The sequence below is a fragment of the Pseudophryne corroboree genome, chromosome 5, assembly GCF_028390025.1.
Source record: "Pseudophryne corroboree isolate aPseCor3 chromosome 5, aPseCor3.hap2, whole genome shotgun sequence".
Taxonomy (NCBI): domain Eukaryota; kingdom Metazoa; phylum Chordata; class Amphibia; order Anura; family Myobatrachidae; genus Pseudophryne; species Pseudophryne corroboree.
Genome location: NC_086448.1, coordinates 346,536,093 through 346,552,000, shown reverse-complemented (window position 1 = coordinate 346,552,000; position 15,908 = coordinate 346,536,093). Strand labels below are relative to the sequence as shown.

Genomic DNA, 15,908 nt, shown 5'->3' with positions numbered 1-15,908 from the left:
CTCGATATCCTGGCTGTCAGGATCCCAGCGCTTAGCATACCTGCGCCGGGATCCCGACCGCTGGGATACAGACAACTATTTTCCCCTTTGGGGTGTCCACGACACTCCTGGAGGGAGAATAAATAGCGTGGCGTACATAACGCACCACTGTGCCTGCAGCAAGGCACGCGCAGCGAGCCAGCAAGGGGCTCTTTTGCACTCGCCCCGCTGCCGGTATTCCGGCGGTCGGTATCCTGGCGCAGGTATGCTGTGTGCCGGGAACCCGACAGCCGCTCAAGCGTAGTAGACCCTGTGCTAGGTAATTAGGATTAGAATGTTTTGTAGCAAGGAATTGGTATAAAGTCGCAGATTAAGCATAACGATGCATGGGTCTTCTACGCGTGGCCGGCTGTCGGGATCCCGGCGCCCAGCATACCGGCAAACTTCAATGCAACATTGAGGAAAAAGTGCCCCACGTGGGAATGGGGCCAGGCATCTCACACCATATGGCGCCAAAAGGATAAGTGTATGAGGACACATTTGCAGCTATGTATGGGGGCATATTTATTAAAGCGTAGTTAATAAATATGTTAATAAATATTTAGCATCCCCTAGATGTACCATGGAGGGACAGCAGCAGGTATCTCCGATAACTGCCGTGGTCCCTCCATTTCTGACCACAAAGCAGCCCCGATTGGTGTTTTATGAGCTTTTATTTCATTATGTGTACATTTTTAAACAAATTATTTCATAAGCCAGTTGTTCTACATTTCAAATATATTGTATTTATTAGTTGTTAAGAAGACACAATTTGTGTGCTCTTTTTACTAGCTCATATATACTACAGGCATTCCCAACCTCGGTCCTCAAGGTACACAGGCACACATGTATTATGCCTGGAGAAGTGATAAAGCAGTGATAAAGAAGTGATAAGTGGAAGGTGATAACGCACCAGCCAATCAGCTCCTGTCATTTTTAAAACCCATAATGATTGGCTGGTGCATTATCATCTTCCACTTATCACTTCTTTACCACTTCTCCAGGCTTAATACATCTGCCTCACTAATACCGCTTTCACACTGCCAATGCCAGATCACACCCGGGAATTGGAAACGGGTCCTTCCCGAGTGGGATCCGGCATTGGCCGCTGCTGCAGGCTTCCCCGACCCGGCAATATGCTGGGCGGGTTTCCATAGCAGCGGGGCGGAGCCGGCGGTGGGTGCGGTGCTGGGTGATGAGATCATCTCCGCGCCGCCTCTCCCTGCTGTAGTAAATGGGTCACGGGAAGCATCGACCCGGGAGCCCATTTACGCAGCCACTGACCCAGTATTCAACCCGGGTATAACATTGCTTTATTCCCAGGTTGAATTGCCGAGTCAGGCGACCCGTGATTTCGGCTATGTCCCTTTCACGCCGCACGTCGACCTGTGTCCAACCGGCAATATGCCGGGTCGATACCGGGTTATTTGTGTGGTGTGAAAGGGGTATAAGTGCAGGTTTCAGTGATATCCAGGCTTCAGCACAGATGGTTAAATCAAAATAACTGTGGTTCTAATTAAGTTCACCTGTGCTAAAGCATGGATATCACTAAAACCTGGACTGTTAGTGTGTCTTGATGGCCGAGGTTGGGAAAGCATGATATACTACAGTATATAAGCATATACACTAGCTCAGTGGTTCTCAACTGCAGTCCTCAAGTACCACCAACAGGTCATGTTTTGTGGATGTATTTAATCTTGCACAGTTGACTTTATGGATCAGTAATTATCCCACCTGCCTCCACTGACAGACATCCTCAACACATGACCTGTTGGAAAAACTTGAGGTTTAAGGTTGAGAATGACTGCACTAGTTATATATGTATATATACTAAGATTTGAAAGAAACATCCATTGTACTGTATATATTATATAACATTTCATCATATTGATGAAAAATATTAATGAATTTATAGATACATTACATCTTCCTTTGCTAATTCAAACAAATAAATGACAAATACAATAAAATTAGTATATGGCACCAAATTTTTTAACCGAATCTGAACAAATGTGTCTGAATGTAAAAATGTCATGTCCAAACAGATCACTATTCTCCATGGTTTAATTAAAAATGATGGTATTTCATGTCTGTTTAGTCTAAGCCGTTGATATGAAGCCTCCCTTGATTTCCCTCTGTAATAGTGATTGCATTGTGTAGATGACAACACTCGGATGTGACATACATGTCAACTTAAATATCAGATTTAGCCTTCCTGACACTGCCTACTACAACAGGTTATCTATGGCCAATGTGAGTGCAGCCTGCAGACAAACCCCTTGTCATACAGTCACACAGAGATAACTGCTGTATTAATTCTAGATAAAATAAAATTGCAGATTCATGGTGTAACATAATATTAGTACGCCGTATAATTGGCTGATTAATACAGTTGTTAACAAGATACTCATGCAACAGTCTATAGTGGTTTTTTTATAGTTTAGTACTATACAGACATGTTTATTTTGCTTTGCTGTTGGTTTCTAGAAGTATGGTATGTCTCTAATGACACAGTACAGTACCTGTGTTGTTTTGAATGAGGGGTTTGACTTTTATTATGTGCGTGGTTATACTTCTATGGCTAGAACATTGAAGCACTCATTGGTGAGAATGTTCCAAGAATGGATATTTTTACACTTACCAAACTATTTGGATGATGGTTGGTCTACAGAGCAATAAAGGAGGAAAACTGCATACTGTAACCTAATAGTGGTCTGTCCACGAGACACACACAGATGCTAGAGATGAGTACTTCTTAGTGCCCCCTCCTTTTCCCTCATGCTCTATTCTCTCTGGGTGGTATGTACATCTACCACTATTTACCTGCATACTGGCATTTTGTATACCCAGTATGCAGGTGTAACTACCTGCTGGGACAGTGCTTCCCAAAGATGAAAAAGCTTCCGGAATGATAACTTGAGAGTCCAAATGCACATGCATGGCTATTGCTCATTCTTCCTCAGTGATGTTTTGTGCAAGGAAGTCCATATACTTACATTAGCATCATAGGGGGATATGCACTAAGCAGTGATACAAGTGGAGAAGTGAGCCAGTGGAGAAGTTGCCCATGGCAACCAATCAGAATTGACGTAAGATTTATAATTTGCATACTCTAAAAGTATACAGAGCAGCTGATTGGTTGCCATGGGTAACTTCTCCACTAGCTCACGTCTCCACTTTTATCACTGCTCAGTTTTCATGTCCCCCATAATCTCTAAATGATGTTGCCTATCGGGCACAAGCACAAGAAAGTATCTGGAGCTTGATGTAGAATCCTACGGGGACTGCTGTGCAAGGGATCTGCAGCAGATATCTTCTCATTTTTATACTTGATACATCCCACCCTCTGCCTGCTCTGTCTTTTCTATAGACAGAAACCTGGTTAGAAAGTTTAAAATAAACTAATCATATATTGTCAGGGCAGTCAAAAGATCATGTAGTCCCTGGTTACAGGTGTAAGTGTGATCACATGTGGGATCATGGCTATGACCTATCATCGCTCAAAATCGAAGATGTGCTTTGCAGCAGAACTCACCAAAAGGGTCATGGCATCTCCTTCACTCGCACTACTCCCAGATCTTTATACCACCCAGTGCTGCAAGTGTGGCGGAACGCTGGGGTACGGCATACCGCTAAGAATCTGGCCGCCGGTACGCCGTACCCCCGCCATTATCGGCTATTACTGTTATACTCCGCCGACGCCATGCTGATGGGAGCGTGACAGTGACTTCATCACGCTCCAGCGGCTGGTGCGCAGAGGACCTTAGGGGCTTGGCGGTGTTGGACGCAGTGTTCCTGGCACTGGCAGGCAGAGGTAGTCAAAGAAACAGTGACAGCACAGGCCTGGGGGTGAGTAAGGAGGGGGCGCAGGCTGAGAGACACACAGTGAAGGAGGGATGACGCAGGCTGAGAGACACAGAGTAAAGGAGGGGCACAGGCTGAGAGACACAGAGTGAAGGAGGGGGAACACAGGCTGGGAGACACAGAGTGAAGGAGGGGGGGCGCAGGTTGAGAGACAGAGTGAAGGAGGGGGAACACAGGCTGGGAGACACAGAGTGAAGGAGGGGGGGGCGCAGGCTGAGAGACACAGAGTGAAGGAGGGGGGACGCAGGCTGAGAGACACAGAGTGAAGGAGGGGGGCGCAGTGGCAAACGCAGGATTTGCATGGGGGGGTTTCCAGAACTGGGTGGAGCCAAGCACGGGGGTGGGGACTGAGGTGACCCAGTATGTGCTGGGTCCGCAAAACTAGTGTGTGTGTGTGTGTGTGTGTGTATATATATATATATATATCTACACACACACATATATATATATATATCTACACACATATATATCTATCTATCTACATATATATATATATATATATATACCGTATATAGATATACATACATACATACATACATACATATACACATAGCATATTGAACAGGCATATATATATATATATATATATATACATACAGTATACGTATATATATTATATACGCATGTTTATATATCATATGTGTGTTTATATATATATATATATATATATATATATACACATGTGTATATATGTATGCACATGGATATATATGTACTATAATTACAATAAAGTAAACTTTTATTAAGCACTTACAAGTGCCACCAGGAAGACAGCAGGCTGCAGAGGACGCTAGACAACCATTAACAATACTCATGCAACTGGTGGAGGGGGGTTTCTGGGTGCTCGGAAACCCCCCTGGGTGCACCACTGGGGCGCAGGCTGGGAGATACAGAGTGAAGGAGGGGGAACACAGGCTGAGAGACACAGAGTGAAGGAGGGGGGCGCAGGCTGAGAGACACAGAGTGAAGGAGAGGGGTTGGAGGCTGAGAGACACAGAATTAAAAGGGGTAGGCTGAGAGACACAGATTTAAAGGGGGCAGGCTGAGAGATGCAAGGGGAAGCTGATGGTGTGGCTGAGAAATGTAGGGGGGAGATAACAGTGTGGGTGAGGCGTTGGATATGAAATCCCGGCAGGCAGGACGCCGGCTGTCAATATCCCGACAGCGGCATCCTGCCCGCCAGAATGCCGTCAGTGGGGCGGGTGCATGGAGGCCCCATGTGTTCTCGCTGTGCTCACCACGCTGCGGGCACGGTGGCTTGCTGCACTCGCCACAGGTTCTATTCCCACTCTATGGGTGTCGTGGACACCTACGAGTGGGAATAGCCCTGGCAAGGATGCCGGCATTCTCGGCTGACGGGATTCTGATGTCGGGATCCTGAACGCCAGGATCCCAACAGCCGGGATATTAAGTACATTCCTGGCTGAGAGTAGCCAGGGGAAAATGATGGTGTGACTGAGAGATGCTTGGGGGAGATGACTTTGTGGCTTAGAGATGCAAGAGGGAGATGATGGTGTGGCTGGGAGACAGCAGGGAGAGTATGATGGTGTGGCAGAAAGACGCAGCGGCGAGGATAATTGTGTAGCTTAGAAACGCAGGGGGTAGAAGGTGACATAGGTGGCATGAATCAGGTTGATGTTGACCTTGGATATATTCCTACACAAACAGGCATCTTCCATGTGATTTCCTACATGAATTGTGAATACCGACTGAAGACACTGTCTGACCAGAGAGGATAAATTTTTTCAGAGGTTCCCCATTGTGAGAAACCACCATATAAGTAAGGTGCATAAGGAATGGAAATGCCATCGCGGGTCACATGGTTGTGACATCAGAGGTCCTTAAGCCCACTTGGATCTTGCATCTACTCTTGCACCTACCTTACATACATGCATGGCACCATGCAAGTGTGACTCTCAGAAAGACAACAGAGTACTTGGAATCATGGCTGGAGGACTGAACAGCAGGGAATCAAAACCCTGAAGGTGACTGCTCCCACCAGCACGCTTGGTTAACCGGTAGAGAGCGGGAGTCGGAGCAGGGAGACACACATCTCTGGGCACTAGGGTATCTATAATGGGTGCAAGTGTGTGTGATGCAGGGGTCCCCATGTCACATGCTGCACCCATTTTTTAAATACTTACCCCTCCAAAGTTCTGCGCTGACGTTAGCAGCACTATGGAATCCCCACGGTGTTCAGTTCATGCGCAGTAGAGAAATCACTGGGACAATTGCCTCCGTGCCATTTTCCGGGTGATCTGCGCATGCGGCACTCCCGGCATAGAGGAGGGGGCCCGAATGGAGAAGGTAGCACACGGGCCTCCTCCTCTCTTAAAGCGCCCCTATCTCTGGGGTAAGGAGTGGCATACAAGCACAGGACACTGTCCATCAGACTGAGAAATGCCTTTATACTGTATATGACAAAGTAGTGCATGTTGCATGGGACAACCACAAACACCACTTATCAGTAGAGATGTGCACTTGAAATTTTTTGGGTTTTGTGTTTTGGTTTTAAGTTCGGTTCCGCGGCCGTGTTTTGGGTTCGACCGCGTTTTGGCAAAACCTCACCGATTTTTTTTTGTCGGATTCGGGTGTGTTTTGGATTCGGGTGTTTTTTTCAAAAAACCCTAAAAAACAGCTTAAATCATAGAATTTGGGGGTCATTTTGATCCCAAAGTATTATTAACCTCAAAAACCATAATTTCCACTCATTTTCAGTCTATTCTGAACACCTCACACCTCACAATATTATTTTTAGTCCTAAAATTTGCACCGAGGTCGCTGGATGACTAAGCTAAGCGACCCAAGTGGCCGACACAAACACCTGGCCCATCTAGGAGTGGCACTGCAGTGTCACGCAGGATGGCCCTTCCAAAAAACACTCCCCAAACAGCACATGACGCAAAGAAAAAAAGAGGCGCAATGAGGTAGCTGTGTGAGTAAGCTAAGCGACCCTAGTGGCCGACACAAACACCTGGCCCATCTAGGAGTGGCACTGCAGTGTCAGGCCGGATGGCCCTTCCAAAAAATACTCCCCAAACAGCACATGACGCAAAGAAGAAAAAAAAGAGGCGCAATGAGGTAGCTGTGTGACTAAGATAAGTGACCCTAGTGGCCGACACAAACACCTGGCCCATCTAGGAGTGGCACTGCAGTGTCACGCAGGATGGCCCTTCCAAAAAACACTCCCCAAACAGCACATGACGCAAAGAAAAAAAGAGGCGCAATGAGGTAGCTGTGTGAGTAAGCTAAGCGACCCTAGTGGCCGACACAAACACCTGGCCCATCTAGGAGTGTCACTGCAGTGTCACGCAGGATGGCCCTTCCAAAAAACACTCCCCAAACAGCACATGACGCAAAGAAAAAAAGAGGCGCAATGAGGTAGCTGTGTGAGTAAGCTAAGCGACCCTAGTGGCCGACACAAACACCTGGCCCATCTAAGAGTGGCACTGCAGTGTCACGCAGGATGGCCCTTCCAAAAAACACTCCCCAAACAGCACATGACGCAAAGAAAAAAAGAGGCGCAATGAGGTAGCTGTGTGAGTAAGCTAAGCGACCCTAGTGGCCGACACAAACACCTGGCCCATCTAGGAGTGGCACTGCAGTGTCACGCAGGATGGCCCTTCCAAAAAACACTCCCCAAACAGCACATGACGCAAAGAAAAAAAGAGGCGCAATGAGGTAGCTGTGTGAGTAAGCTAAGCGACCCTAGTGGCCGACACAAACACCTGGCCCATCTAGGAGTGGCACTGCAGTGTCACGCAGGATGGCAATTCCAAAAAACACTCCCCAAACAGCACATGACGCAAAGAAAAAAAGAGGCGCAATGAGGTAGCTGTGTGAGTAAGCTAAGCGACCCTAGTGGCCGACACAAACACCAGGCCCATCTAGGAGTGGCACTGCAGTGTCACGCAGGATGGCCCTTCAAAAAACACTCCCCAAACAGCACATGACGCAAAGAAAAAAAGAGGCGCAATGAGGTAGCTGTGTGAGTAAGCTAAGCGACCCTAGTGGCCGACACAAACACCTGGCCCATCTAGGAGTGGCACTGCAGTGTCACGCAGGATGGCCCTTCCAAAAAACACTCCCCAAACAGCACATGACGCAAAGAAAAAAAGAGGCGCAATGAGGTAGCTGTGTGAGTAAGCTAAGCGACCCTAGTGGCCGACACAAACACCTGGCCCATCTAGGAGTGGCACTGCAGTGTCACGCAGGATGGCCCTTCCAAAAAACACTCCCCAAACAGCACATGACGCAAAGAAAAAAAGAGGCGCAATGAGGTAGCTGTGTGAGTAAGCTAAGCGACCCTAGTGGCCGACACAAACACCTGGCCCATCTAGGAGTGGCACTGCAGTGTCACGCAGGATGGCCCTTCCAAAAAACACTCCCCAAACAGCACATGACGCAAAGAAAAAAAGAGGCGCAATGAGGTAGCTGTGTGAGTAAGCTAAGCGACCCTAGTGGCCGACACAAACACCTGGCCCATCTAGGAGTGGCACTGCAGTGTCACGCAGGATGGCCCTTCCAAAAAACACTCCCCAAACAGCACATGACGCAAAGAAAAATGAAAGAAAAAAGAGGTGCAAGATGGAATTGTCCTTGGGCCCTCCCACCCACCCTTATGTTGTATAAACAGGACATGCACACTTTAACCAACCCATCATTTCAGTGACAGGGTCTGCCACACGACTGTGACTGAAATGACGGGTTGGTTTGGACCCCCATCAAAAAAGAAGCAATTAATCTCTCCTTGCACAAACTGGCTCTACAAAGGCAAGATGTCCACCTCATCATCATCCTCCGATATATCACCGTGTACATCCCCCTCCTCACAGATTATCAATTCGTCCCCACTGGAATCCACCATCTCAGCTCCCTGTGTACTTTGTGGAGGCAATTGCTGCTGGTCAATGTCTCCACGGAGGAATTGATTATAATTCATTTTAATGAACATCATCTTCTCCACATTTTCTGGAAGTAACCTCGTACGCCGATTGCTGACAAGGTGAGCGGCGGCACTAAACACTCTTTCGGAGTACACACTTGTGGGAGGGCAACTTAGGTAGAATAAAGCCAGTTTGTGCAAGGGCCTCCAAATTGCCTCTTTTTCCTGCCAGTATAAGTACGGACTGTCTGACGTGCCTACTTGGATGCGGTCACTCATATAATCCTCCACCATTCTTTCAATGGGGAGAGAATCATTTGCAGTGCCAGTAGACGACATGTCCGTAATCGTTGGCAGGTCCTTCAGTCCGGACCAGATGTCAGCATCAGCAGTCGCTCCAGACTGCCCTGCATCACCGCCAGCGGGTGGGCTCGGAATTCTGAGCCTTTTCCTCGCACCCCCAGTTGCGGGAGAATGTGAAGGAGGAGATGTTGACAGGTCGCGTTCCGCTTGACTTTCTCACCAGCAGGTCTTTGAACCCCAGCAGACTTGTGTCTGCCGGAAAGAGAGATCCAAGGTAGGTTTTAAATCTAGGATCGAGCACGGTGGCCAAAATGTAGTGCTCTGATTTCAACAGATTGACCAGCCGTGAATCCTTGTTAAGCAAATTAAGGGCTCCATCCACAAGTCCCACATGCCTAGCGGAATCGCTCTGTGTTAGCTCCTCCTTCAATGTCTCCAGCTTCTTCTGCAAAAGCCTGATGAGGGGAATGACCTGACTCAGGCTGGCAGTGTCTGAACTGACTTCACGTGTGGCAAGTTCAAAGGGCAGCAGAACCTTGCACAACGTTGAAATCATTCTGCACTGCGCTTGAGACAGGTGCATTCCACCTCCTATATCGTGCTGAATTGTATAGGCTTGAATGGCCTTTTGCTGCTCCTCCAACCTCTGAAGCATATATAGGGTTGAATTCCACCTCGTTACCACTTCTTGCTTCAGATGATGGCAGGGCAGGTTCAGGCGTTTTTGGTGGTGCTCCAGTCTTCTGTACGTGGTGCCTGTACGCCGAAAGTGTCCCGCAATTCTTCTGGCCACCGACAGCATCTCTTGCACGCCCCTCTCGTTTTTTAAATAATTCTGCACCACCAAATTCAAGGTATGTGCAAAACATGGGACGTGCTGGAATTTGCCCATATTTAATGCACACACAATATTGCTGGCGTTGTCCGATGCCACAAATCCACAGGAGAGTCCAATTGGGGTAAGCCATTCCGCGATGATCTTCCTCAGTTGCCGTAAGAGGTTTTCAGCTGTGTGAGTATTCTGGAAACCGGTGATACAAAGCGTAGCCTGCCTAGGAAAGAGTTGGCGTTTGCGAGATGCTGCTACTGGTGCCGCCGCTGCTGTTCTTGCGGCGGGAGTCCATACATCTACCCAGTGGGCTATCACAGTCATATAGTCCTGACCCTGCCCTGCTCCACTTGTCCACATGTCCGTGGTTAAGTGGACATTGGGTACAGCTGCATTTTTTAGGACACTGGTGACTCTTTTTCTGAGGTCTGTGTACATTTTCGGTATCGCCTGCCTAGAGAAATGGAACCTAGATGGTATTTGGTACCGGGGACACAGTACCTCCAACACGTCTCTAGTTGGCTCTGCAGTAATGATGGATACCGGAACCACGTTTCTCACCACCCAGGATGCCAAGGACTCAGTTATCCGCTTTGCAGCAGGATGACTGCTGTGATATTTCATCTTCCTCGCAAAGGACTGTTGGACAGTCAATTGCTTAGTGGAAGTAGTAAAAGTGGTCTTACGACTTCCCCTCTGGGATGACCATCGACTCCCAGCAGCAACAACAGCAGCGCCAGCAGCAGTAGGCGTTACACGCAAGGATGCATCGGAGGAATCCCAGGCAGGAGAGGACTCGTCAGAATTGCCAGTGACATGGCCTGCAGGACTATTGGCATTCCTGGGGAAGGAGGAAATTGACACTGAGGGAGTTGGTGGGGTGGTTTGCGTGAGCTTGGTTACAAGAGGAAGGGATTTACTGGTCAGTGGACTGCTTCCGCTGTCGCCCAAAGTTTTTGAACTTGTCACTGACTTATTATGAATGCGCTGCAGGTGACGTATAAGGGAGGATGTTCCGAGGTGGTTAACGTCCTTACCCCTACTTATTACAGCTTGACAAAGGCAACACACGGCTTGACAAATGTTGTTCGCATTTCTGTTGAAATACTTCCACACCGAAGAGCTGATTTTTTTGGTATTTTCACCAGGCATGTCAATGGCCATATTCCTCCCACGGACAACAGGTGTCTCCCCGGGTGCCTGACTTAAACAAACCACCTCACCATCAGAATCCTCCTTGTCAATTTCCTCCCCAGCGCCAGCAACACCCATATCCTCCTCATCCTGGTGTACTTCAACACTGACATCTTCAATCTGACTATCAGGAACTGGACTGCGGGTGCTCCTTCCAGCACTTGCAGGGGGCGTGCAAATGGTGGAAGGCGCATGCTCTTCACGTCCAGTGTTGGGAAGGTCAGGCATCGCAACCGACACAATTGGACTCTCCTTGTGGATTTGGGATTTCGAAGAACGCACAGTTCTTTGCTGTGCTTTTGCCAGCTTGAGTCTTTTCATTTTTCTAGCGAGAGGCTGAGTGCTTCCATCCTCATGTGAAGCTGAACCACTAGCCATGAACATAGGCCAGGGCCTCAGCCGTTCCTTGCCACTCCGTGTGGTAAATGGCATATTGGCAAGTTTACGCTTCTCCTCCGACAATTTTATTTTAGATTTTTGAGTCCTTTTTTTACTGATATTTGGTGTTTTGGATTTTACATGCTCTGTACTATGACATTGGGCATCGGCCTTGGCAGACGACGTTGCTGGCATTTCATCGTCTCGGCCATGACTAGTGGCAGCAGCTTCAGCACGAGGTGGAAGTCGATCTTGATCTTTCCCTATTTTTGGAACCTCAACATTTTTGTTCTCCATATTTTAATAGGCACAACTAAAAGGCACCTCAGGTAAACAATGGAGATGGATGGATACTAGTATACTTATGGATGGACGAGCGACTGCCGACACAGAGGTAGCTACAGCCCTGGACTACCGTACTGTGTCTGCTGCTAATATAGACTGGATGATAATGAGATAAAAATAAAATATATATATATATATCACACTAGTACTGCAGCCGGACAGGTATATATATTATGTAATGACGGACCTGCTGGACACTGTCTGTCAGCACTGCAGACTCCTAAAGTAAGCTACTAGTATCAAGAAGATAGAAAAAAAAACCACGGGTAGGTGGTATACAATTATGGATGGACGAGCGACTGCCGACACAGAGGTAGCTACAGCCGTGGACTACCGTACTGTGTCTGCTGCTAATATAGACTGGATGATAATGAGATAAAATTAAAATATATATATATATCACACTAGTACTGCAGCCGGACAGGTATATATATTATGTAATGACGGACCTGCTGGACACTGTCTGTCAGCACTGCAGACTCCTAAAGTAAGCTACTAGTATCAATAAGATAGAAAAAAAAACCACGGGTAGGTGGTATACAATTATGGATGGACGAGCGACTGCCGACACAGAGGTAGCTACAGCCGTGGACTACCGTACTGTGTCTGCTGCTAATATAGACTGGATGATAATGAGATAAAATTAAAATATATATATATATCACACTAGTACTGCAGCCGGACAGGTATATATTATGTAATGACGGACCTGCTGGACACTGTCTGCAGAATGCGTTTATAAAAACACCACACGACGAGTGTTTAACTTTTTCAGGCAGACAATCACAATATACTGGTGGTCAGCAGACAATCACAATATACTGGTGGTCAGTGGTCACTGGTCAGTCACACTGGCAGTGGCACTCTGGCAGCAAAAGTGTGCACTGTACTTAAAATATGTACTCCTGCTATAACTGCTCCCCAGTCTCCCCCACAATTAAGCTGTGTGAGCAGTGAGCACTCAGCACAGTCAGATAATGATATACAGTATTACATATGATGCAGCACACTGGGCTGAGCACAGATATGGTATGTGACTGTGTCACACTGTGTATCGTTTTTTTTCAGGCAGAGAACGGATTAATTAAACTGGTGGTGGTCACTGGTCACTGGTCACACTATCAGCAAGTAGTACTCCATCCTAAGCAGACAATCACAATATACTGGTGGTCAGTGTGGTCACTGGTCAGTCACACTGGCAGTGTGGCACTCTGGCAGCAAAAGTGTGCACTGTACTTAAAATATATTATTTATGTACTCCTGCTCTAACTGCTCCCCAGTCTCCCCCACAATTAAGCTGTGTGAGCAGTGAGCACTCAGCACAGTCAGATATACAGTATTACATATGATGATGCAGCACACTGAGGCTGAGCACAGATATGGTATGTGACTGTGTCACACTGTGTATCGTTTTTTTTCAGGCAGAGAACGGATTAATTAAACTGGTGGTCAATGGTCACACTATCAGCAAGTAGTAGTACTCCAGTCCTAATATGCTCCCCAAAATTAGTAAATACTAAATAGTGTCTCTAACTCTCTACTCTCTTCACTATAAACGGAGAGGACGCCAGCCACGTCCTCTCCCTATCAATCTCAATGCACGTGTGAAAATGGCGGCGACGCGCGGCTCCTTATATAGAATCCGAGTCTCGCGATAGAATTCGAGCCTCGCGAGAATCCGACAGCGGGATGATGACGTTCGGGCGCGCTCGGGTTAGCCGAGCAAGGCGGGAAGGTTCGAACCTGCCTCGGACCCGTGTAAAAAGGCTGAAGTTCGGGGGGGTTCGGATTCCGAGGAACCGAACCCGCTCATCACTACTTATCAGCACTATAAACTTGTTTATATAGATACATAAGACATATTTTTATATTTTATATGATATACCTAAGCTTTAGTAAAGTGTGAACAATATTTTTTTTGCAGAGTGGTTATAGCTTACACATTGTACCTTGTTCAGGCTCAGCCGATTATTGGCCATCTGCACATGCACTGCGAATACATTGCACTTGCGCAATCCACAATTTCTGATTCATCTGCAATCGCATCTTGCCAGGATCCGATCACAAGTTGATTGACAGGCGGTGGGCGTTTATGGACGTACACATAGCATTTGTGGGGAGTGGTTGAGAAAACACAGGCATGTCATGGCTTTTTTCGGGACGTGCATCTGATATCAGCTACGATTGCTGTGACTTAAAATATGGTGCACGGTGCGACTGCATTCTCATTATTCCGAGTACCCCTGAGTCAACCGCAACTGTTGATGGTGCTCAATTTTTGCGATGCATACACAATTCTGCTGCTGCATTTGCACAATTGCAAACAGATTGATGGGTGGCTTGTTCTGTCCTGGCGGACTTTTAACATGGTGGGAGGCTCCTGCTGTGCGATTCTCAGCAGTTGCAGTTCTGCTACAATCGCAGAACTGCAACTGAAGCTGAATAAGTCCCATAGAGCGGTGCATAATACACTTTGAATTTTATGTATTAGTTTCCTACAAAGTACAGCTGAGCGCAAGTACAATACTGTGAATTTTAAGTGCAGCTACACACCTGCTACCAGGATGAGGCTTCTGGCTGCCAGTCAGCCTGCCAGCCCTCCCCTGGGCAGCTATGAATGATCAGCCCAGCTCTGCATCCTGCATACTGATTTGCAAGCTAGACTTGGTCCTCCATTAGCCTTTCACCCTCTCCAGGGTTGCACCAGTCTCTTCTTCTCCCACTGGGCCGCAGCACACTGTCAGGGAAATGCCACCTCTAATGGACATACACACCAAAAGAGATTGTGGGGTAGATATATGAAGCAGTGATAAGAGTGGGGAAGTGTGCTAATGTAGAAGAGTGCCATGGCAACCAATCATCTGCTAAGTATCATTTTATACTAGTATGCACTCGATAAATGTTACTTCAAAACTGATTGGTTGCCATGGCACACTTCTCCACAGGCTCACTTCTCCACTCTTATCAGTGCTTCATACATCTACCCAGTCTCCCAACTCCCAGCACCAGCCGGAGCTAAACAGCAGCTCAGGAGGCTGCTGTGTGAGTGTGAGGTGCTTCAGCAAGTGTGCGGGGCTAGAAAGGAATAGGACAGCAGGAGGTCAGTACTCCCATCCCAGCCCACTGTTCTCCACCATTTCTCATCCTCCCCATCCCAGTGTCTCCCGTCCTGTAAGCTCAGTGTCTCCCCCTTCCTTCCCTAATCAGCCCACTGCGCCCATCTCACTGTCCCCCCATACTTGGAACCACACAGTGGGTCCAGTCACAGTGTCCTCCCTCATTCTCTCATCTTGCCCAGTGCTCCTCCATTCACAAATTGTCCCCCCATCCAGTCCAGCCCAGTCATAGGCAAACGCAGGGGGGGGGGGGGTTTCCGGTTGCACAGAAACCCCCATCCTCTTGGCATGTGGCTAAAATGAAGACAACAATAGCAATGGTATATAATACAATTACTAGACCTGCTGCCACATCATGCAGTTTAAGGGACAGAGCAGAGCTGCTGCACATGCCCAGTGTGGCAGCTTCTTCTACCACGTTTTCTGTGTGTGTGGATTTGAGAATCAGTGTACTGGACCAGATAGTAGCTACCAGGAAGAAGAGACAGAAGCCTTATCATGAGGTGGCAGAATACGTGCTTAGAAAGTGCAGTACTGGTTCTATTATGTTTGTGTATTTATTTCTTATAGTATGCTTAACCTTTTCCTGACTACTTATCTTATTTATATGATTTACTATAGACAATCTATAGTTTTAAATATTAATACTGTATTTAACACAGTATCCAGTGTATAAATAGACCATTGTTTCCATTAATGTCCATGGTCATTACTGGGTTCTTCTACCACTCCTCCAGACTCCCGCTTTTGCTCCAATGTTCCCCAGAGTGGGAGATTGTGGACTGCATTTGGAAACCCCCCTCTAGAAATCCTGCGTTTGCCACTGCCAGTGTCACCCCACCATCTCACTGAACCCCCCCATCCCAGTGTGTCTCTCCCCTTCCCTCCCCTAAACAGCACACTGCCCCTAAACAAGAAACCCCTCCAGCCAGTCTAGTCACAGTCTTCCAATTTCGAAGGGAAGTAAGCATGATGT

The 15,908-nt window shown here is 47.4% G+C and overlaps 1 protein-coding gene across 1 annotated transcript in view; it reads right to left on the bottom strand.

The window, feature by feature from the left end:
* The window catches only part of STAC (SH3 and cysteine rich domain), a 475,170-nt gene that overhangs the window by 80,219 nt on the left and 379,043 nt on the right, over positions 1–15,908 (bottom strand). The gene's annotated exons all lie outside the window — the stretch shown is intronic.